General features: G+C 43.7%; 1 protein-coding gene across 1 annotated transcript in view; it reads left to right on the forward strand.

Annotated features, from left to right (window-relative positions):
- Positions 1–23,883, forward strand: part of SPECC1 (sperm antigen with calponin homology and coiled-coil domains 1) — a 159,733-nt gene that overhangs the window by 14,130 nt on the left and 121,720 nt on the right. The window lies entirely within an intron of this gene.

Genomic DNA, 23,883 nt, shown 5'->3' on the forward strand with positions numbered 1-23,883 from the left:
CAACTAGGTAACATCATCAGGGAAGGAAGGAAGGAAGGAAGGAAGGAAGGAGAAGAGGAAGATAGTTGGGTCCGTGGTGCTCTCTGAGCTAGATTGTTTTCTTGCAGACGTTTCATGACCTAACTAGGCAACATCATCAGTGCCAGAAGGGAGGAGAGCTTGCATATTGTAGTAGGTGGAGAAGGGAGGAGGAGGAGGGGAGGAGGAGGAGAACTGAGGGTCCTTGGTGCTCTCTGAGCCTGGTGGGTTTCCTTGCAGGCGTTTCATGACCCAACTAGGTAACGTCATCAGGGCTAGAAGGGAGTGGGGTTCATGGAGAGGAGGGGAAAGAGGAGGAGGAAGAGAAGGAGGATTGTGGGGTCCTTGGTGCTCTTTGAGCTTGGTGGTTTCCTTGCAGACGTTTCATGGCCCAACTAGGGAACCTCATCAGTCCTACAAAGGAAGGGGTTTGTGGAAGGGAGGAAGAGGAGGAGGAGGACTGTCGGGTCCTTTGTGGCTCTCTGAGCTGGGTGGTTTCCTTGCAGACGTTTCATGACCCAACTAGGTAATGTCATCAGTGCTAGAAGGGAGTGGGGTTTGTGGAGTAAAGGAGGAAGAAGAGGAGGAGAACTGTGGGGTCCTTGGTGCTCTCTGAGGTTGATTCTTTTCTCGCGGACATTTCATGACCCAACTAGGTAACATCACCAGTGTTAGAAGGCAGTGGGGTTGTGAGGAGGAGGAGGAGGAGGAGGAGAAAGGGAGAAAAAGGAGGAGGATGAAAAGAAGGCACCTGATTGCTTGGGGTCCTTGGTGCTCTCTGAGATTGGATGTTTTCTGGCAGACGTTTCATGACCCAACTAGGTAACCTCATCAATGCTAGAAGGGTGTGGCATTTGTGGAAAGGAGGAAGAAGACTGTGGGGTCCTGGATGCATTCTGAGCGTGGCTTTTTGCGGGAGAGGGGTGTTAAACAGATTATTGGAAGAATATTGATGATTCCAAATGAAGAATTTGGAATTATTCATATCATTTAATCATTACAGTCAGAATTATTAATTTTCTTGGCCCCTTTAAGAAGGCAGGGTGCTCTATATTAAGCCAGGGATTAAAACCCTGGGATTCAGTGACTCACATCCCGAACAACTCATAAATATCCAGGAATAGCCATGTTTTCTCAAAGTCTCGCCGCAGAGATTCAAAAAATCCCTTCCTCAAACGTGGAAAATCAGTCATATTTGAGATCATTCTCTCTCCTAGGGCAGGCTTCATTTGAACCCACACACAGAGGGAATCCACACCCAGAGGGAAATTTACAATGATTCACTTAGTGACCCTCTGAAGTTAGACCGGCCCAGAAAAACTTACAACCGTTTCTCACACTGAACGACCGTTGCAGTGATTCGTTCAACAACAGTGGGCCGAAAAGCCGTAATGCGGGAAAAAATTCACTTAGCAAACGTCTTCCTTAGCAGCAGAAATGTTGGGTTTGATTGCGGTCGCAAATCGAGGACTACCTGTACAAGTGTTGGGGGAATCAGGGGTGGGTGGGATAAGTCCATAAGTCGATAAGAGGAAGGATTGGGTTGGATTTTGTCAGAGCGTTTGCAGCGCGTCTGCCATTATGCAGGGGTGGGATTCAAATTTCTTAACGAGCGGTTCGGGGGGGGCGTGGCCCAATGTGTGGGTGTGGCTTGGGGGTCATGTGACTGGATGGGCGTGGCTTGGTGGGACGGCTCAGGTCTCGGAGAGCGAGGACTCGGACGAGGGGCCTGTGTGGGATGCAGGAATGGGACCAGGACCACCGGGGGTGTGTGGAGTGCTGCCTTCGGAGATTGTGGAGGCTGGCAGCAGTGAGGAAGAGGAGCCCGAGGAGCCTGTGCCGAGTGCGCGTGCGCGCAGAGCTGCTCGAAGGAAAGAGCAGCTGTAACTGCACAGGCGACTCGGAAGTAAGTCTGCAAGGTCATGGCCGCTCCCTGAGGAGATAAAAGCCAGCTGAGAAACCGGAGTTCTTTGCAGGAAGCAACGAAGTGTTTGCACTCGAGCCTTGTGGACGTTCGGACTCTCTTCGTTTGTGTTTGAAGATTCTTTGTGTTTGAAATATTTCTTAGTAACTTTATCTAGCGTTCTTGGCAGCCTCGCACCACCTTGGCAAGGCTCCTTCTTATCAGAGACAATGAGTTTGAAACAGCCTTTGAACCGGGAAGAAATTCATAAAAGGTTTTGCTTTTATCTCTGTTTGGTGTTTGTTTCCTTGGAACGAGGTTTGGGTCAGAACACCATTCGGAGTTACAGCGGCACCGTAAACGTGATTTTACAGTCGGCCATTTGACAACTGACTCACATTTATGACAGTTGCGGTGTCCCAGGGCCGTGTGATTCCCTTTTATGACCTTCCTAGTTCATGGGGGGGGTGAGACACCTGAGGCTTTTTCAAACTCTTTCTCAAAGCACCAGATTCGGGGTTTTCCCCCATCAAGAGGCGTGGAAGGAAACGGAGAATCGATTAAAGAAAGCGTCCCTTGCGCATCGCTAGCTTTGTTGGAACTCCTGGCCACAAGGTTTATATTTATTTATTTATTTTTGTAAATTTTATTTGAGTTTTCACAAAAAAAAATTACAAATAAAACATCTTTTTTGAAAGTAGCGTAATCCCGGGTTACATTTCTTCGTACAGACACAAATTCAATTTCATGCTCATTTTTATGTTCTATTCCATGTCTTATTACTGTTTTACATTTTCTGCATAGCTTCTCCCCTCTTTTAATTTTCTCAATTTTATTTTAATTATCTCGTCTCAATTCAAATCATTGTATTTATATTTTTCGTCTGTCCTGTTTCAATTATCTATTATCTTTTCTCATTAAACAAAAGTTTCTTCTGTAGTTACTGATTGGAGTATGACGCCTTTATATCTTTTAAGTTTATCCATTTAACTCTTATTTAAGCTTCAATATATACCCTAAAGTTATAACATTCAATATAATACATAACTTCCATTCAGATTCTGCATGGTACATTCTTAAAATGCACACTATATTCTTAAAAAAAGAAAAAAATATAAATATATGTAATTAAAACAACACATTCCATTCCAATTCAATTCTATCATTAATGTTAATATTCATTAAAATCTTAACTTCTTTAACATTACTTTTCAATTAAATATCATACTTCTATGGGAACAATTATAAGTTTTCCATAATTAATCCCCCCCTTCACTTATATTTTATAAAACATTAACTAATTGAAATGTTCCCGTCCCTTCCTAATTCAATTTTCTCATTAATTTTATTTCACTTATTTTATTAACAAACATTTCATTAAATTACACGATTTTATCCCTTATTTTAATCATACATTGTTTCCAATTTTCTAAAGTTATTTCTATTACTAATATAACAATACAATCTTATGTACCTTTACAGAATCACTTTTTCAGTTAAATTTTCACCCATTATCTCTAAATAGGTCCTGTTTCTCTATATCTTGTTGCGGTCCTTTGTAACTTCTTTTCCTTTCCTTCTTCCCTCTCTTCTTCTCTCTCCCCTTTTTACCCCCTTGTCTCTCTACCTCTATTTCTCTCTTCTGTATTCCCCTCTTCTGTTGCTTTCCAGTATTATACTTATTTTTCAAATTATTTTTCTTTTCTTTGGTTGTTTTTTAAGTCTTAAATTCTCCATTCTCTTTTCCCCCTTTCCTTTTTCTTCCCCACATAGAATTACTTGTTCATTAAAGATGTCTTCTTCTTTGTCCCAGTCTTCTTGTTTTGCAGGCGTTTCTTGTTCTTTCTCATAGTTCCAAATCTCCATTTCTAAGAATTGAAAAACGAAGCCAAAAGAACCCTTCCCTTCTTGTGCATCTTCTTTGTACTTTTTAAGTTCCATTTTCAATTCATCCAGAAGTGGTGCCATTGTATAAATTTTTAAACAACCACCCGATTGATTTTAGTCATTCAAGTGCAATAACCAAGAATCCAAATATCACCAAGTAATCCAAATACACACAATCTGTTTCTTCTTGCTTTTTTTTCACTTTCTCTTCCTGGGGTTCTACTATTTAGCTGCAAAGTTTCAGTTAAAATGTATCTTTTAGAAGTCTTGTTGAAGTTTTACTGTAGATTCCTTTTAATCCCAGGCAGTCTCTCCTCCCTTTTTTTCCAGATCCTGCCCTTTTATTCTTTTTCTCTCCTTTCCTGCTTATAAAAAAGTTTTAGTGTCCAGAAATCTTTATTATCCCTTTGACATTTTATTTTATTTTCAGCTTAATTCCCTATTGATGTCAAAGCAGATTTTTTCCCCAATTTCTTATTTAAGTCTCTTATTTCTCAGTATGGGGAAAGGGAGAAAAGAAAAATAAAACCCAAACCTTTCCCTTTTCCCTTTCCTTCACTGCTTCCGACTCTTCTTTGGGAGCGATGTTATTTTTTTGTAAGTTTAAATTCCAGGGTACCTTAGTTGTTGCTTTTGCAATTTAACCCAGTCAGCCAAAACTTTCTCTTCTTATCTTCCTCCTGCACGTTCTTTTCCGGTCGAGTTCTTCTTTATGGTGGCCATTTCTGACCACCGCTGCAACCGCCTTCGGGAAAGGGAGTAATGGCTAGCTGAGGAGGAGAGATGCAGCTCTCCTCAACCCTGCTGGCGGTCTCCCCCCTCTTCACCATCTCTACGGGGTGGCTTAGCCCCGAAACCAGCCGGTTCGGGGCGCTCCAGTGGCGAGCCCAGACTGAAACCGCGCACGATCACGGATTTCTGTCTGTCGCCAAAGGAACTCAAACCGGAAGCTCAGCAAGCCCTGGCCTCAAGGTTTATTGAGAGAGACATATATTGAGAAAAACTATGTGGTCGGGCTTAGTTTTGGGGGAGGAAAATAAGTGGTGCTGAGGGGGAAATTCTGCCTCTGCCTACCAGCATCCATTGGTATTCATCTGGCTAGCATCCTGTCAGTGTGTGAGAGAGAGTTGAAGGCTGTTTGGAAAATGAAACAGTATTTGCTGTTTGAGCAAAACGGAGACAGCAAGGAGCCTGGGCGTGGCTTAGCTCAACTGTTCTGTCCTAAAGCTGCTTGGAGCTCTGAAACTGAAACTCCTCTGCTTGTGTTTTTTGCATTTTGGAAGGGGTTTTTTTTCAGGTAGGGAGGGGGAGTAGAATTTTTTAGCATCAGATAGAGATAATCAGAGTTGGAAGGGACCTTGTAGGTCATCTAGTCTAACCCCCCGCCCAAGCGGGAGACCCTACACCATTTCTGACAAATGGCGGTCCAATCTCTTCTTGAAAGTCTCAAGTAATGGCGCTCCCACAACTTCCGAGGGCAAGCTAATAATAATAATAATAATAATAATAATAATAATAATAATAATATAGGAAATACTCTAAATGCTTTGAGGGTCGTTTCTTAGTGAGCCCCTAGAAGCCAAGAGGAACTTATGTGCCAAATTTCAAATTTGTAAGCTTTATGGTTCTGGAGATTTTTGTAATGATGCGTGAGGGGTAATTTCGCTTTTATATATATAGATTAACAGAGTTGGAAGGGACGTTGTAGGTTATCTAGTCCACGGGTATCCAGCTAGTCTCCTCTGAGACGGTTGCTAAAGAAACCGTTGTAAACCCAGGACAATTTTACCCCACGTGGGCCACCAGGGGGCAGCACCAAGCAGGAAATGCACTTTGCAAACTTTCTTTCTAGGGAGAAAACTTCGACTTTCTTTGAAAACTTCAAGAGATGAGGAAAAAAAAACCTGTAAATTTCGGTGTCCCCCAACACACACACACACACACACACACACACACATACCTGCCTGTATGCCCCGTGCAGTTTTTCACCACCAGAAATCTTCCCAGAATCCCTTGGGGCTCCCCTGTAAAATACAAATAATCCACACTTTGCAGGGGTCTTTCAACCTTGGCAACTTTGAGACTTGTGGACTTCAACTCCCAGAATTCCTTGCTGGCTGAGGAATTCTGGGAATTGAAGTCCACTAGCTTTGCTGGCTGAGGAATTCTGGGAATTGAAGTCCACTAGCTTTGCTGGCTGAGGAATTCTGGGAATTGAAGTCCACATGCCTTGCTGGCTGAGGAATTCTGGGAATTGAAGTCCACAAGCCTTGCTGGCTGAGGAATTCTGGGAATTGAAGTCCACTAGCTTTTCCGGCTGAGGAATTCTGGGAACTGAAGTCCACAAATCTTAAAGTTGCCAAGGTTGGAAACCCCTTACAACAGCACTGGAAAAAAGTGATTTATGACAGTTTTTCACAGCTACAACCTTTCCACAATCAAAATTCAGGCCGTTGACAAACTGACTCGTATTTATGACGGCCGCAGTGTTTCCCGGGGAGAGGCGGGGCGTCGTGCGGTCCCCTTTTTGCGACCTCCCGGCCAAGCAAAATCCATCGGGAAGCCAGATTCCTTTAACAACCGGCTCACCAATTTACCCGCCGCAGTGATACGCTTAACAACGGTGGCAAGAAAGGGTCAAAAACCCAGGACAAACCACACCCTGAACAACCGTCTCGCTCAGCAGGGGAACTTGCAGGCTCTGTGGCGGTCATAAGTCGAGGACTACCTACTCAGGGGTAGGTGAGATATTGACTTATGCCAGTCAAAGCTTTTTTGATCGGATTTATTTATTTATTTATTTATATTTGATTTGTCAATCACTTACAAGAGGTATAAGTATAAACGTAGTTATGAATACATGGATACGTATAAGAAAAATAAAAAGAAACAATAGGACAGGGACGGTACGCACATTGGTGCGCTTATGCACGCCCGCTACAGACCTCTTAGGAAAGGGGTGAGGTCAATAGTAGAAAGTCTAAGATTAAAGTTTTTGGGGTTTGGGGAAGAAACCACAGAGTCAGGTAGAGGATTCCAGACATTGACCACTCTGTTATTGCTGAAGTCGTATTTCCTGCAATCAAGTTTGGTGCAGTTTACCCTGAGTTTGTGTTGATGTAATTCCCCTTTAGGAGAATGAGCGCATACAGGGAGACGTATTTGAGAGAAGTGTTTGAATAATACACACACAGTACACAGATACACTGTACAGTAAATGTAGGTTTTTACTTCCAGAAAGGTTTAAGCAAAGTTCAAGATAAGCAGTCCAAAGTCATTCATAGGTAAATCAGTCAGTTTTTCAATCCAGGGATAATCCAGTAACAAAGTCCAGTGTCAAAAACAGTTCAGTAACAAACTTACATCAAATCCAGAAATAGCAGTCAATTAGGAAAAATGGAGGAACGGCAATACTTTCCAACAGAAGGAAACAGAGATACACTCACACTCTCTTCTGAGACTCAGACTAAGACAAACCAGGTTTCTGGCTCCATCTAATTACAGTTTTGCATTTTCTTAAAGATACAGTTTTAAAATGTTTATCCTGGTTTATATATTTCTAACCCAAATACCTGTTAGGTGACTTATATTCCTAACGGTTTGTATCTATTGTTTGCTCTTGTATTGTTATGGTTGAAGCTGAAGTATTCATTGACAGGTAGGACATTGCAATGTATGATTTTATATACTATACTTAGATCGGACCGAAGGCGGCATAGTTCAAGGTTTTCTAGGTCTAGAATTTCAAGTCTGGTGGCATAAGGTCTTCTGCAACAAGTAGAGGAGCGGAGAACTCTTCTTGTGAAATATTTCTGGACTTTCTCAACTGTGTTAATATCAGATATGTAATGTGGGTTCCAGACTGATGAGCTGTATTCGAGTATTAGTCTAGCAAATGTTTTGTATGCTCTAGTTAGTAGTGTGATATTACCAGAGAAAAAGCTATCTAGGATTAGGTTAACAACTCTTAATGCCTTTTTGGCTATGTAGTTACAGTGGGCTCTAGCACTTAGGTCATTAGAGATGAGTACTCCAAGGTCCTTGACAGAATTTGGATTGTCAACAAGGTCTTGACTATTCAGCTTGTATTTTATATTCTGATTTTTTTTTTGCCAATATGTAGGACAGAGCATTTATTTATTGAGATTTGAAGTTGCCATTTATTTGACCATTCTGATACATAGTTGAGGTCTTTTTGAAGGGTAGCAGGATTGTCTGTGATGTTGAATAGCTTTACATTATCAGCGAAGAGAACGCAGTTGCTGTTAATATAATCACAGATTTCCCCTCTCTCTCTTTAGTGGGGAACTCTCGCCCCCCCCCCCCAGGCCCTGCACCAAGTCTTCTTTCATTTCAATTTAATTAGTTTAAAATGGGAAGCCCACCCCCCATAAAGACCCCCTCCCCCAATCCAAAGCCCAAAGTCCCTTTGAAGAATAGCCGAGGAGGGGGAGATCCAATACCCCCAAAAGTGGTGAAGGGAGGAAGAGGGTCTCGGACTGGATCTGTTTCTTGCAATCTGTCACATCAAAGGAGACCGGCCAGGTTGCTGGGCTAGGTGGGGGCTCAGCCAGACCCCCCCAAATCTCCCCCCCCATCTTCCTTGATGAGTTCCAGGCTGTGGGGAGGGGGCTGAGGCTGGGTTGGGTCCCTAGCGATTCATACACACACATACACACACGGAGCCATAAATTAGGAACCGTTTCCTGGCTTGCCCTCCATTGGGGTCCTTTTTGGGGGAAGGGGGAGGGGGGTTCAAAGGAGAGTACGGAAATGCCAGAGGGACATTCCTGAGTTTGGGGATTCCAGATGTGGAGCTCCTGGCCTGTTTTGGCTTCCCTCCCCCTCCTCATCCTCATTTGGGGTGGTCCCCAGCTCTGGAGCTCTGGCAAAGGGGCAGGCAGCCGCTTACTGCCTCTGGAATTGGGGCTGGGGGCTTCCGCCTTTGATACTGGGGCTGCGGAGGGGGGATGCTGCTGCCTGTGAAATGGGGCTGGGGTTCCTGTCTCTGAAATTGAGGCTGGGGGCTGCTACTGCTGAAATCGAGGCTGGGGGTTTTCTACCTGTGAAATCGGGGCTGGGGTTTCTACCTGTGAAATTGAGGCTGGGGGTTTTTAAGTGAAATTGAGGCTGGCGGTTTCTACCTGTGAAATTAGGGCTGGCGGTTTCTACCTGTGAAATTGGGTCTGGGGTTTCTACCTGTGAAATTGGGTCTGGGGTTTCTACCTGTGAAATCGGGGCTGGCGGTTTCTACCTGTGAAATTAGGGCTGGGGTTTCTACCTGTGAAATTGGGGCTGGGGTTTCTACCTGTGAAATTGGGGCTGGCGGTTTCTACCTGGGGGGCTGGGGGTCTCTACCTGTGAAATTGGGGCTGGGGTTTTCTACCTGTGAAATTGTGGCTGGGGGTTTCTACCTGTGAAATTGGGGCTAGGGGTTTCTACCTGTGAAATGGGGCTGGGGTTTTTAGTGAAATTGAGGCTGGCGGTTTCTACCTGTGAAATCGAGGCTGGCGGTTTCTACCTGTGAAATGGGTCTGGGGGCTGCTACTGCTGACATTGAGGCTGGGGGTTTCTAACTCTGAAATTGAGGCTGCCTGAATTTTGATACTGTGACTATCGTAAAAACAAGGATTGGTTGCAAATCGGGTTTTTTTCCGGCGCTGTTCTAACTTCAAATCGTTGCTGTACGAGCGGTTGTAAGTCCACCTAGAAACCATCATTTCTTGGTTTAGCCTGTCGCTCCAACCCAGCGCAATGCAGTTTACTCAAAATAGGTAGACTTGGTACCCCTTTGTAAAGCCTTAGTAAGGCCACGCCCTGGAATCCGGCATCCAGTTTTGGTCCCCCACATTACACGAAAGTTGTTGGGACTTTGGAAAAAGTGCAGAGAAGAGCAACTGAGAGGATTAAAGGCCTGGAGACGAAAACATACGAAGGACGGCTACGGGATTTTTGGTTTGGCCAGTCTAGAGAAAAGGAGTAAGCGGGACACGATAGCAGCATTCCAGAATTTGTCTTAGTGCAAATGCTCTCGGCGGACATAAAAAGAAAATAAACATTCGTCAAGAATCATCAGGTACAACACTTCATGATAGTCATGGGGTACAAGGAAACGATCAAATCAAATCAATGAATCGATCGATCGATCGATCAGTAGGAATTGGGGCTGCTCCATCACTGGAGGTTTTTAAGAAGAGCCTGGGCAGTAACTTGTCTGGAACGGTACGGGGTCTCCTGCTTCAGTGGGAGGGGAGGGGGGTTAGACTAGAAGACCTTTAAGGTCCCTTCCAGTTCTATTTCTATTGCAATTACCAAAAAGCATGACTAGGTCCAGCTGATGCTGTCCACAAGTAAAGCGCAATAGCCCCAAATCCATATATAGCTGCTTCATCAAAACCCAGACCAAAAAAAACCAAAAACCACACACCAAAAAACAGACTAATTATTCCTTTCACCCGCAAAGTGCAAATTTCCTTTTTTTTTTTGCAAAACACGTAATCTGCCAATCCAAACATTTTTGTTTTCTCGCCAAGCAGATGAAGGAAGGTTGCCAGGTTATTCTCGGCAACAAGAAGGGAGGCGGGGAAGGAAAAGGTTCCTTGCACTCTGTCAAGAGTACAGCGAAAAGGAACCCTGGAGATCTTCTAGTCTGACCCCGGGGGTGGGTGTGGGGATTCTACCGGTTCGTACCGGTTTTATAGACCTGGTGGTTATGATTCCGCTTAGAATCCGGAGAACCGGCGAATCGTGCCCCTGGCTGGCCCCCCCGCCCCTCTCCGACTGCCCCGCCCTGCCCAGTCGGTCCTTAAGCTATTTTTTTTTCCCCTCCCGACGATCAGCTGTTCCAGGATCCCCCTCACCGTCTTACTGCTTCGCCTGAGGCCCAAGGCGGCAAAAAGGGGCGTGGAAGGGAGCTGCAAAAAAAGGAAAAAAGAAGCCACACCCACTGTCACATGGCCACGCCCGCCTAGACCTGCCCAACGAACCGGTTGTTAAAAATTTTTTGAATCTCACCCCCGTCTAACGTCCCCTTTGCCCAACAAACAGGAGACCCTAGACCAGTTCAGACAAATGGTTGCCCGCCCTCTTCTTAAGAACTCTTTATGCGTTAATTTATTTATTGATGAATAGATCTATCTACGTGCCTGTCACGATCTTTGTTATTTAATTGCAATGTAATGGTTTTAACTTAATTTCAATTGCTATTTTTTTTTTTAAAAAATATATATATATGACCTTTTTCACATGAAAGGTACTTTTAAGGCGACTGTCTACCGTAGAATAGTCCTATAGTGCTGTAAGTGTGAAAAACGTTTTGATCAGTCACTTTGTTTGGGGCTGTCGTAACTACGAACGGCCACTAAATGGATGCTTGTAAGTGGAGGATTACTTGTAAATATATGAAGAATTTGCGGGTTCCCTTTTGCAGGGTGTGATTGTGCAGAACAACCAGGCACAAGGACAGTTTTTCCCTGCCATGCCATCCCTCTGCTAAACAACTCATTCCCACAACACTGTGCAACTCTTTAGTAAGGCTGTATTACTGTTGTTCTTCTCATCCTTCCTTTTACCTATCCCCTTCTCTACTTATGACTAAACTTTGTGGCTTGTATCTTTACGGTTTATATTGTTTTATTTAGTTTCCCAGTAGGATTTATGTTGATGGCTTATTTAGTATCCTGTGACAGTCACTAAGTTCTTTATCTTATGATTTATGATGAATGTATTTTTATGATGACTATGATCATGATGTATCACTTATAGCTTTTATATACACTGAGAGCTTATGCACCGAAGACAAATTCCTTGTGTGTCCAGTCACCCTTGGCCAATAAAGAACTCTGTTCTATTCTATTCTATTCTATTCTATTCTATTCTATTCTATTCTATTCTATTCTATTCTATTCTATATTCTATTCTATTCTATTCTTTATCTATTCTTTATCTATTCTATTCTATTCTTTATCTATTCTATTCTATTCTGAATTCTATTCTATTCTGAATTCTATTCTATTCTGAATTCTCTCTTCTCTTCTATATTCTTTCTATTTCATTCTAAATTCTATTCTAAATTCTATTCTATTCTTCAATTCTTTCTATTCTACTCTATTCTTTCTATTCTATTCTATATTCTATTTTCTATTCTATTCTATTCTATTCTATTCTATTCTGAATTCTCTTCTCTTCTATATTCTTTCTATTTCATTCTATATTCTATTCTATTCTAAATTCTATTCTTCTATTCTTTCTATTCTATTCTATTCTATTCTACTCTATTCTTTCTATTCTATTCTTCTATTCTAGTCTTTCTATTCTATATTCTATTCTATTCTGAATTCTATTCCATTCTTTCTATTCTATATTATATTCTATATTCCATTCTATATTCTATTCTATTTCATTCTGAATTCTATTCTATTCTATTTAGTTTAATTCTATCCTACCCTACCTTAATTCTATTTCTAACGATAATAGTTCTTACTTCTAATCTGTTCTGCCATGCAGAAAAACGACAACACCCGAGAGAGTTGTGAGAATTTGGCTTTTGGCACTGAGATGTGGGGTGGGTGGGGATGGCTTGGACTAGATGACCCCCAGAGGGCCCTCTTCACACCGCTTCCCTCATTCAAGTGCTCATTGTATTATTAGGTCCCCAATTACGAGGATGCTAACCAACCTGTAGTACGGATAATGGAAATGAGGGGCTCGCCAACTAAAAATACGGAGGGAGGGCTGCGGTTTTATCTACCCACCGCATCCCACTCTGGAGGGCAGGGAAGGTTTTTTTTTTAAGCTGGATGGGAGTTGTTGTACTCACACAATCAGAGCCGAGTGAAAAAAAAACGTCGCAACTGCACATTCTCAGCATGGGCCGAGCCTGTTTTGTTGTAGCCTCTGGAGGGTTTGGAAGAATGCAAACCCGACCAGCCAGTCAGCATTCTGAAATTTGGGGCGAAACCAGTAAAGTATCTTTTATTCAGGAGGTTTTATAAGACTCGGTTCAAATGTGAACAGGCCGGGCCCCGTTTCCTGGTTTCCCCACCCTCCACATTCCTGGCTTTAGGCTGGTTGGGTTTAAAGCCCTGGCGAGGCAACACCTGGAATACGGCATCCCGTTTGGGTCGCCACTATGTAAAAAAGATGTTGAGACTCTAGAAAGAGGGCAGAGAAGAGCCACGAAGAGGATTTTAGGGGACTGGAGGCTCAAACATACGAAGAACAGTTGCAGGAACTGGGCATGGCTAGTCTAGTCTGTTTGTCCGTCCATCCGTCTGTCCATCCATCATCTCTATGTGTCTATCTATCCATCGATATCATCTGTCTGTCTGTCTATCTATCTATCTATCTATCTATCTAATCTCTTATCACTGTCTGTCTATCTATCTATTACCTCTATCATTTCTCTGATTCTCTCTCATTTCTCTCATCTATCCATCCATCCATCCATCCATCCATCATCTCTATGTGTCTATCTATCCATTGATATCATCTGACTGTCTGTCTGTCTGTCTGTCTGTATCTCTATCTCTTTATCAATCTATCTATCCACCTACCTACCTACCTACCTAATCTCTTATCACTGTCTGTCTATCCATCTATTACCTCTATCATTTCTCTGATTCTCTCTCATTTCTCTCATCTATCCATCCATCCATCCATCATCTCTATGTGTCTATCTATCCATTGATATCATCTGACTGTCTGTCTGTCTGTCTTTCTGTCTATCCATCTGTCTGTCTGTCTGTCTATCTATCAATCTATCTACCTACCTACCTACCTACCTAATCTCTTATCACTGTCTGTCTATCCATCTATTACCTCTATCATTTCTCTGATTCTCTCTCATTTCTCTCATCTATCCATCCATCCATCCATCCATCCATCCATCATCTCTATGTGTCTATCTATCCACTGATATCATCTGACTGTGTCTGTCTGTCTATCTATCTATCTATCTATCTATCTATCTATCTATCTATCTATCTACCTACCTACCTACCTACCTACCTAATCTCTTATCACTGTCTGTCTATCCATCTATTACCTCTATCATTTCTCTGATTCTCTCTCATCTCTCTCTCATCTATCCATCCATCCATCCATCATCTCTGTGTCTATCTATCTATCCATCTGTCTGTCTGTCTGTCTGTCTATCTATCAATCTATCTACCTACCTACCTACCTAACTATCTATCTATCTATCTACCTACCTACCTACCTACCTAATCTCTTATCACTGTCTGTCTATCCATCTATTACCTCTATCATTTCTCTGATTCTCTCTCATTTCTCTCATCTATCCATCCATCCATCCATCATCTCTATGTGTCTATCTATCCATTGATATCATCTGACTGTCTGTCTGTCTGTCTGTCTATCTATCTATCTATCTATCTATCTACCTATCTGTCTATCTATCTATCTATCTATCCACCTACCTACCTACCTACCTACCTAATCTCTTATCACTGTCTGTCTATCCATCTATTACCTCTATCATTTCTCTGATTCTCTCTCATCTCTCTCTCATCTATCCATCCATCCATCCATCATCTCTGTGTCTATCTATCCATCTATATCGTCTGTCTGTCTGTCTGTCTATCTATCTATCTATCTATCTACCTACCTACCTACCTATCTATCTACCTACCTACCTACCTACCTACCTACCTAATCTCTTATCACTGTCTGTCTATCCATCTATTACCTCTATCATTTCTCTGATTCTCTCTCATTTCTCTCATCTATCCATCCATCCATCCATCATCTCTATGTGTCTATCTATCCATTGATATCATCTGACTGTCTGTCTGTCTGTCTGTCTATCTATCTATCTATCTATCTATCTACCTATCTGTCTGTCTATCTATCTATCTATCTATCTATCTATCTATCTATCTACCTACCTACCTACCTACCTAATCTCTTATCACTGTCTGTCTATCCATCTATTACCTCTATCATTTCTCTGATTCTCTCTCATCTCTCTCTCATCTATCCATCCATCCATCCATCATCTCTGTGTCTATCTATCCATCTATATCGTCTGTCTATCTATCTATCTATCTATCTATCTATCTATCTATCTATCTACCTACCTACCTACCTACCTACCTACCTACCTACCTATCCATCCATCCATCCTTAGTAAGGCCACACCTAGAATACTGCATCCAGTTCTGTTCACCACATTACAAAAAAAGATGTTGAGACTCTGGAAAAAGTGCAGAGAAGAGCAACCAGGATGATGAGGGGACTGGAGGCTAAAACATACAACGAACAATTGCAGGAACTGGGCCCGGCTAGTCTAGGGAAGAGAAGGATCAGGGGAGACAGGAGAGCATCTTCCAATATTTGAGGGGCTGCCCCAGGGAGGAGGAAGAGGGGTCAAGCTATTCTCCAAGGCACCCGAGGCCTCCTCCCCCTCCTCCCCCCTTGGCCCTCACCTAGGAGCAGCCCAGCGGCCCCCCCGTCCTCCCTCCCTCCCTCCTCTTCCTCCCCCCTCCTAGTTGCCCCTCCCCCAGAAAGAACCCTGCCTCCCCCTCCCGCGTCCCCCTCCCTCCCTCCGCTCCCCCTGCAGTAACGGCGGCCGCCTCTGCGCGGCTTTCCTTCGGCCGCTCGGACGGCGATTGCCCGGCCCCCCTCCCTCTTCCTCCTCCTCTTCCTCCTCCTCCTCCTGCTGCTGCCGGCCATCGAGCGGGGACGGGGGGGCGGCGGCAGGAGGAGGGCCGGCCCAGCCGGGGCCGGGCTGTGCGGAGGAGCCGCCTCTCCCGCCCCGCCGCCTTGAAAGAGCCCCGAGAGGAGATCGCGGCGGAGCGGCTTCCCCCACCCGAGCCGGCCGCAGCCCCGGGGATGAGCGGGCGGCCGTAGAGCGAGCGAGCGAGATGGGCAACCAGCCGGCCAGACCCGAGGAGCCGGAGCCAGGTGGGCGGGGGCAGGGGCGGGCGGGGGGAGAGAAGACCCCAACCTTGGCCCGGCCGTACAGGTGTGTGGAGTCGGCCCGCCCACCTTCCGGGCGAGGGAGTCGGGTGGGGGGAGAGGGAGGAGAAGGGGAAAGGGGGCTGTGCTGTTTTGGGGGCAACTAGAAGGAGGAAGAAGGGGAAGGGGGCTGGCCACAGTTCCTGGAGGGGGTGGAAAGGTTGCAGGAGGGGGGGAGGAAGAGGAGGAGGAGGAGAGTAGGAAGGAAGGCAGAAGGGGGCTGCGCTCTTTCTTGGGGGCATCTTGGAGGGGAGGGAGGAAGAAGGGGGCTGGCTAGTTCCTGGAGGGTGTGTGGAAAGGTTGCGGGGGGAGGAAGAGGAAGGAGATGAAGGGAAAGGGGGCTGTGCTCTTTCTTGGGGGTCGACTTGGAGGGGAGGGAGGAAGAAGGGGAAAGGGGGCTGTGCTGTTTCTTGGGGGCAACTAGAAGATGGGGGAAGGGGGCCTGGCCAGTTCCTGGAGGGGGTGGAAGGTTTCAGGAGGGGGGAGGAAGAGGAGGAGGGGAGGAAGAGGAGGAGGAGGAAGGCGGAAGGGGGCTGTGCTCTTTCTTGGGGGCAACTTGGAGGGGAAGGAGGAAGAAGGGGAAAGGGGGCTGGCCACTTCCTGGAGGGGGTGGAAAGGTTGCAGAGGGGGAAGAGGAGGAGGAGGAAGGCAGAAGGGGGGGCTGTGCTCTTTCTTGGGGGGCATTTTAAAGGGGAGGGAGGAAGGGGACAGGAGGGTGCAGGGGTGCAGGGCTGTTCCTGGGGGGGCTGGCAAGGTTGCAGGAGGAGACAACCCCCCGCAGCCCCACTTCTTGGGGGGGTGTCTGTGGATTGTCCTTCCTTCTCTGCAACCCCCCCCACTCCTCAGTCTGCCTTGCAGGACCCCCAACCTTGGTCCAGGCAAAGTTGTTGTAGACAATGGGACGGTGAGGGGGGGGCTTCTGTCTGGAGGGCAGAAGGGGAGGGGGTCTTTGTAGGCCAAGGGCAAGGAGGGGGTGTGCATTGGGAAAGACGCTTTCGAGGGTGGGGGCAGGGAGGGCGGGTTCCCCCACTTTGGCAGCGCCCGGCCCGTGATCCTGTCTTCGTGGGGTGTTGGGGACCCTGAAACGAGCAGACCCCAGGGAAGATGGAGGGAGGGGGCGAAAGTCTGGGCTGGGAAGACCCTCCCTCTTCAGGGGGAGGCCGGGCAGGGGCAGCCAAGTTCACTTGCAGGCGGGAAAGGGGAGCCGCCGAGGTGCCTCAGTTTCCCTCAGCTCAGATGTAGCGCCAGGAGATTTCAGGGGTCTATATTTGTATGTGGGGGGGGTTTCCTTGCAACCAGTGCCTTTTGTGGGGACAGCTCTGGATTTGGGGGTGCAAGATGCTCGCCTTTCCTTGGGGGAAACCGGCTGAGGAGGGGGGGGGGTTGTTTTTGGCTTTTTGAGGAGGGGCCAGGCCTCAGGATCCCATGCCTTCTTTTGTGAGGACTTTCCCACCCAGCCCTTCCCACCTCCGGCTTTTCCCACCGCTTTATTGTCTTCCTGGAGGTGCTTCAGCATACTAAGTAGCTTGGGGGGGGGGGGAACGTGGGGATGGGGAAAGAAAGAAAGAAAGAAAGAAAGAGAAAGAAAAAGAAAGAAAGAAAGAAAGAGAAGAGTTAAAGAAAGAAGAGAGGAAGGAAGAAGGTGAGAGGAAGGAAGGAAGAAAAAGGGAAAGGGAAAGACAGAAAAAGAAAACAAACAAGCAAACAAATAAATAAATAGAAAGAAAGAAAAAGAAAGAAAAGAGATAAAGGAAGGAAAGAAAGAAAGAAGAGAGGAAGGAAGAAGGGGAGAGGAAGGAAGAAAAAGGGAAAGGGAAAGACAGAAAAAGAAAACAAACAAGCAAACAAATAAATAAATAGAAAGAAAAAGAAAGAAAGAAAAGAGATAAAGGAAGGAAAGAAAGAAAGAAAAAGAAAAGAGGTAGAGAAAGGAAGGAAGGAAAGAAAGAGAAAAGAGATAGGAAGGAAGAAAGGAAGGAAGGAAGAAAAAGAAAGGGAAAGAAAGGGTGACAAAAGAAAGAAAGAAAGAAAGAAAGAAAGAAAGAGAAAGAAAGAAAGAAAAATTGAAAAGAAAGAAAAAGAAAAAGAAAACAAACATAAATATTAAGTAGGAAGAAAAGAAAAGAAAGAAAGCAAATAAATAATAAAAAGATAAAAGAAAAAGGGTAAGAACAGAAAGAAATAGAAAGAAAAGGTGACAAAGAAAAAGAAATAGAAAAGAAAGAAAAAGAAAAAAGAAAACAAACATAAATAATAAATAAATAGAAAGGAAGAAAAGAAAGAAAAAGAAAAGAAAAAAGAAAAAACAAACAAATAAATAATAAAAAGATAAAAGAAAGAGAAAGGGTAAGAACAGAAATAAATAGAAAGGAAGAAAAGGTGACAAAGAAAGAAAGAAAAAGGCAACAGAAATAATGAGGAAAAAAGGTGACAAAGAAAGAGGAAAAAAGAAAGAAAGAGAAAGAGAAAGAAAGATGAGAAGCAAGGGAACAAGGGAAGGTGGGAACAAAGGGAAGGAGGAAGGAAAGGAAGGAGCGTTTCTCTGCGACAATGCAGACTTCGACCTTGAATAAGAAGCCATCCTGGGCGAGGGGGGGGGGGAGGCTCATTAATTTTAATGCCCCCCTCATTAACATCTTCTCCTTTCAGGGCTTTCCCTGCCCCTCCCCCACCTCTTTTTATCTCAAAGAATCAGGGGGCCTTGAGGTGGGGAGGGGGAAACCCTCCCCCCCTGCCCCTCTCTTCTATTTAAATCAGTATATTTGTTCAAACTTGGGCTGTTTAAGATGGGAGGATTAACTCCCAGAATTCCCAGCCAGCAACGCTGGCTGGGGAATTCTGGGAGTTGAAGTCCTCCGTCTTAAACAGGCCATGTTTGAGGTAAAAATACTGATTTAATATCCAAGAGTCTCCCAGAAACGTTTTTTGGTTCCAGGAGAAAAAAAACAACACCTTTTAAAATAAATTTTCTTTCTGAAGCATCTGCCGGCATCCTTCGCGACTCCTGTAAAATAGTTGCATCCCTCTCTAGGGCTGTTAAACCGGGTTTGCGCCAAGCACGGTTTCTAGCCGTGTTTTTCTGACTTGACTTCTCCCTGCCCTGCTTCCATTTGGGAGTGGGTGGGGGGGTATTTATTATTTATAGTTTGGTCTGCCAATTTTTAGTGCCTAAAAAATACCGGCCTGTTTTTTGCGAGCATTTTTTTTAGGGGAAGCTTGCAGGAATAAAAGCTATGTGAGCAATTTGACAGCATCGTGGTTATCTGCTAGAGAAAGAACCAGAAGCAGGGTTTTTTTTGGTGGTGGTGGGGAAACATTGACAGACAGGTATTTAGGAAACATTGACAGACAGGTATGATGGTTGGGGGGAGGAGGGAGGGAGCAGTAAGCAGGTAAGAGGAGCTGTTCAAACTACAGGAAGTCCACCTTTGTTTAGTGACTGTTTGAAGTTAATGATTATATTGTTATTAGTTTATATCATTGGCTAAATGTAAAATAAGAGGGAGAATATAATTCGTGTGAAAGTGATGAAGTTAGGAGGGAAGGGTGCGCATGAAATCTAGAGATAACAGATAATAACAGATAACAGCTAATCAGAGTTGGAAGGGACCTTGTAGGTCATCTAGTCCAACCCCCTACCCAAGCAAGCCATTTCTGACAGATGGGAGTTTAATCTCTTCTTGGACTGACATCTGTCAGAAATGGTGTAGGGTCTCCTGCTTGGACAGGCGGGGTATACATAACAGTGGCAAAAGTAATATTAAAAAGGGGATAAAATACTGGCTAATATGAATCAAAGATGAATTTGTGAACAACTAATGGGATGATTTAATTTGATAAAAGTTGCAAATACGACGAATGTGAGACTATACGATGAATGAATGTAGAGAACGATTAAGAGTAAACAGATTGATATAAAGTAATGTTATCAGAATATAGAAAGGAATATTGGTAATAGGTAAATGATGTGAAATTAGACAAGAAAGCAATATCTGTGACTATGGTCGTGCTTGATTTAAAACATAAAAAGCCTGAAACCTCACCGTTCACCTAAAGATGTATTTAAAGACATAAAAATAAAAAATTACTTGCTTTTTTAAAAAAGAGGTTAAAACAGCCCTGAAAAAAAAGGGACTTATGACTGGGTTTTTCACGCTTATGACCGTTGCAAGCCTCCGCGTGGTCACGTGATCAAAATTGGGATGTTTGGCAAACTGACTCGTACTTATGACGGGGGTTGCATGATCCCCTTTTGCGACCTTCTGACTGGCAAAAGCCCATGGGGAAGCTGGATTCACTTAACAACCTCATGACTCACTTAAGAACCACCGTGAATTGCTTAACAACGGTGGCAAGAAAGGAGTCGTAAAATGGGGCAAAGCTTACTTGACCAAATGTACAAGCAATGTACATTTTGGGCTCCGTTGAGGTCGTAAGTTGAGGACTACTGTGCGTTTGGAGGAAAGTTAGAGAAAGATAGAAGGATACAGAGAGAGAAATGACGGAGATCAGACAGAAAGATATATATATGTGTGTGTGTGAGTGTGTGAGTGTATCTATATATCTATATCTGTATATCTATATCTAACTCTATCTCTCTGTCTCTATCTATCTATCTATCTATCTATCTATCTATCTATCTATATAAATATCTATACATCTATATATATATATGTATGTATGTGGATCTTTGGTTGTTCGGGTTTTCTCCCGCGTAAGATTGGCAGTATCTAGGCAACGTTTTGATGAAGTCTCATTCATCATCTTCAGGCTTCTGTCTTCGGCTCTGTGCTTCTCAGAGTGTATGTATGTATATACGTATGGCATTCAGCTTTGTTCGGGTATTTTCCCAAGTCATTGTAGTTGTGCTTTTAAAGTTGTAGCAACGTTTCGGCAGAATCTCATCTGCCATCATCAGACTTCTGTATAGGCTTATATCTATCTATATCTATCTATATCTATCTATCTATCTATCTATCTATCTATCTATCTATCTATCTATCTATCTATATATGTTTTCTGAAGTTTTTCCAGGTGTTTATATGTATGGTATTCAGCTTTTATAGTTGTGCTTTTAAAGTTGCTTAAATGTCGCTACAACTTTAAAAGCACAACTATAATGACACGGAAAAATACCCGAACAAAGCTGAATACCATACATATATACATACATTACATACGTACATACATACATACATACATAGGGAGGGAGAGAGGCAGGCAGACAGGCTGACTGATTGACATATATGTGTGTATGTGTGTGTGTGTATTTATATGCATATGTATATATGTCAATCTGTCTATCAATGAATCTCCTATCTATCCGTTAGTCAGACAATCTGTTTATCTACCTACCTACCGGTTGTCTGTCTGTCTGTCTGTCTATCTATCTATCCCTATCATTTCTCATCTCTCAATCATTTAACATTTGATAAATAAATAAAAAATCTATCATAATTATGAGAGAGAGAGACCTTTATATAGAGAGATCCATAAACGATAGGGAAGGACGGAGGGAGAGAAAGAAAGAGATGATAAAAGAGAGAGACAGAGAGATAGAAAAGAGGTATAGATATGATGGACAGACAGATAACGCTTTGATGTGTTGGTTCTTATATAGCCCAAGAAACCTCTCTCTGCACAAGCGTGCAAATTGTGGCTCAGAACTTTGCAAACTCTGTGTTTACATCCAGTCCTGGGTCATTAGCCAATAAATAAAGCCAGCAACCTTGTGAGGCAGGTGAGTTTTCTTACCTGAGGGGCAGGGAGGGGGAGGGGGAGGCCACAGAGACCTGGAGTGGGGGAGGGGAATCCAAGCAAAACAGAGATCTTCAATCAGGTCCTCCGGCTGCATTGCTTCACTTTACATAACTGGTGTTTCCTTCCCCCCACCCAATCTGTCGCTTCTCGTTCTTGGGACCTCGCTGTAAAAAGGATCCCTAAAACCTGAACCTTCCCACCTGACTTCTGGAGGATGGGTCACGCCTCTTGCTTCTAGATGGGCTGGTTCAGAGTTCGAATCTGGCACCTCTGGATCTTTTCCGAGGGCGTATTGGGGAGAAGAAGCAGCGAGGTTTAACAAATAAGCATTCAAGTCCTCGACGTACGACCCCAAATTAAGCCCAGGAATGTTTCTGTTCCTAAGTGGGACGGTTGTTAATTGAGTTTTGCCCCCTTTAATTACTTTTCTGGCCACCGTTGTTAAGTGAATCGCCATGGTGGTTTAGGAAGTCACACGGTCATTAAGTGATTCCGGCCTCCCCATTGATGTTGCTCGTCAGGCGGTCGTAAAAGAGGATCGTATGACCCCAGGAGACTTGTGACCGTGATAAACACGAGTCAGTTTGGCCGAGGGCCTGAATTTGGATCACGTGACCACAGGGATGGCTGCAACAGTCGTTAAGTGTGAAAAATGGTCCTAAGTCGCTTTTTGTTTCAGTGCCTTTGTCACTTCGAATAGTCACTAAACGAACCGTTGTAAGTCGAAGACTACCTGTCGTTGGCTTTCAGCTGCTTGTTTAACAGCTGTTGTTAAGTGAATCATTGTGGTTGTTCAGTGAGTCACACGGTCGTTAAGTGAACCCGGCTTCCTCATTGATTTTACTTGTCAGAAGGGGATCACGTAACCTTGGGACACTGCAACTGTCATAAATGTGAGTCAGTTGCCAGGTTTCCTTGTCAGAAGGTCGCAAAAGGGGATCGCGAGAGTTCAGTACACCGCGACCATCGTAAATACGAGTCAAGTTGCCAAGCGTCCGGATTCTGCAACAGTGATAAGTGTAAAAGTCCTCAGTCATTTTTTTTTTCAGTAACTTTCGACGGTCACTAAATGAATCGTCATAATTCAAGGACTCCCTGCATACCGGAATTAATAGTTGGCTGGGTTCCGTCTTGGTCGACATGTAATTGAGGGAATTAAATGGCTCCGCGAAAGTTTCACAGGACCGATTTTGCCAAAGCTGAGGCAGCGGTTCCTAGTGGGCAGATCCGCCAGCTTTACGACCAACATTAGAATCAGACCTTCCATTGCTTAGCAAGCTGGTCGTGAAGGAAGCCATGCCTGATTTTACAACCTTTTAACTGTGGTTAAGCGAATCACTGCGGTCATTAAGCGAATCACTGTGGTCGTTCTGTGAATCCTGCTGACTTTGCTCGTTGGAAGGTCACTAATGTGAATCCTGACACTTTAAGCATTGTCAATACACACCGGTCCAAATTTGGATCGCCTGACCCTGGGGAATGCTGTGTCCGTCGTAAGCGTGAGGACTGCTCCACCAAGTCCCTTCTTGGAGTGCTGTCTAAACTTTGAGTGGTTGCTATACGAACGGTTGTAAATCGAGGACTGTCTGTGTTGGTCTTGGGTTTAAATCGATGTTCTGAAATTAGGAATTAGGAATTAGTTCCTGTTGTGAGGCTAGCCAAGTTTTTGCCTTGTGCCAAATTATTTATAGATTCTCCTGCTTGGGCAGGAGGCTGGACTAGAAGACCTCATAGGTCCCTTCCAGCTCTGCCCTATTCTATTCTATTCTATTCTATTCTATTCTATTCTATTCTAATTTCTATATTCTAATTTCAATTCTATTCATATTTCTGTTCTATTCTTATTTCTATTCTATTCTTATTTTAATTCTCTTCTAATTTTGATTCAATTCTTATTTCTATTCTATTATTTCAATTCAATTATATTCTTTATTCTATTATTTCAATTCTATTCTATTCTTTATTCTATTATTTCGATTCTATTCTGTTATTCTGTTCTAATTCAATTTTATCCCTATTCTATTCTTATTTCTATTCTATTCTTATTTCTATTCTTAATTCTAGAATAGAAAATTCTTTATTGGCCAAGTGTGATTGGACACACAAGGAATTTGTCTTTGGTGCAGATGCTCTCAGTGTACATAAAAGAAAAGATAAATTCGTCAAGTCAAGAATCATCAGGTACAATAATAGTCATAGGGTACAATAGAATAGAATAGAAGGATATAGGAATTTAAATAGAAGGGGATGGAACAGGATAGAGAATTTAGAATAGAATAGAATAGAATAGAATAGAATAGAATAGAATAGAATAGAATAGATTTCTTTATTGGCCA

This window comes from Pseudonaja textilis, chromosome 1 (genome assembly GCF_049901715.1).
Source record: "Pseudonaja textilis isolate UNSWEBS1 chromosome 1, rPseTex1.2, whole genome shotgun sequence".
In the NCBI taxonomy this organism is placed as follows: Eukaryota; Metazoa; Chordata; class Lepidosauria; order Squamata; family Elapidae; genus Pseudonaja; species Pseudonaja textilis.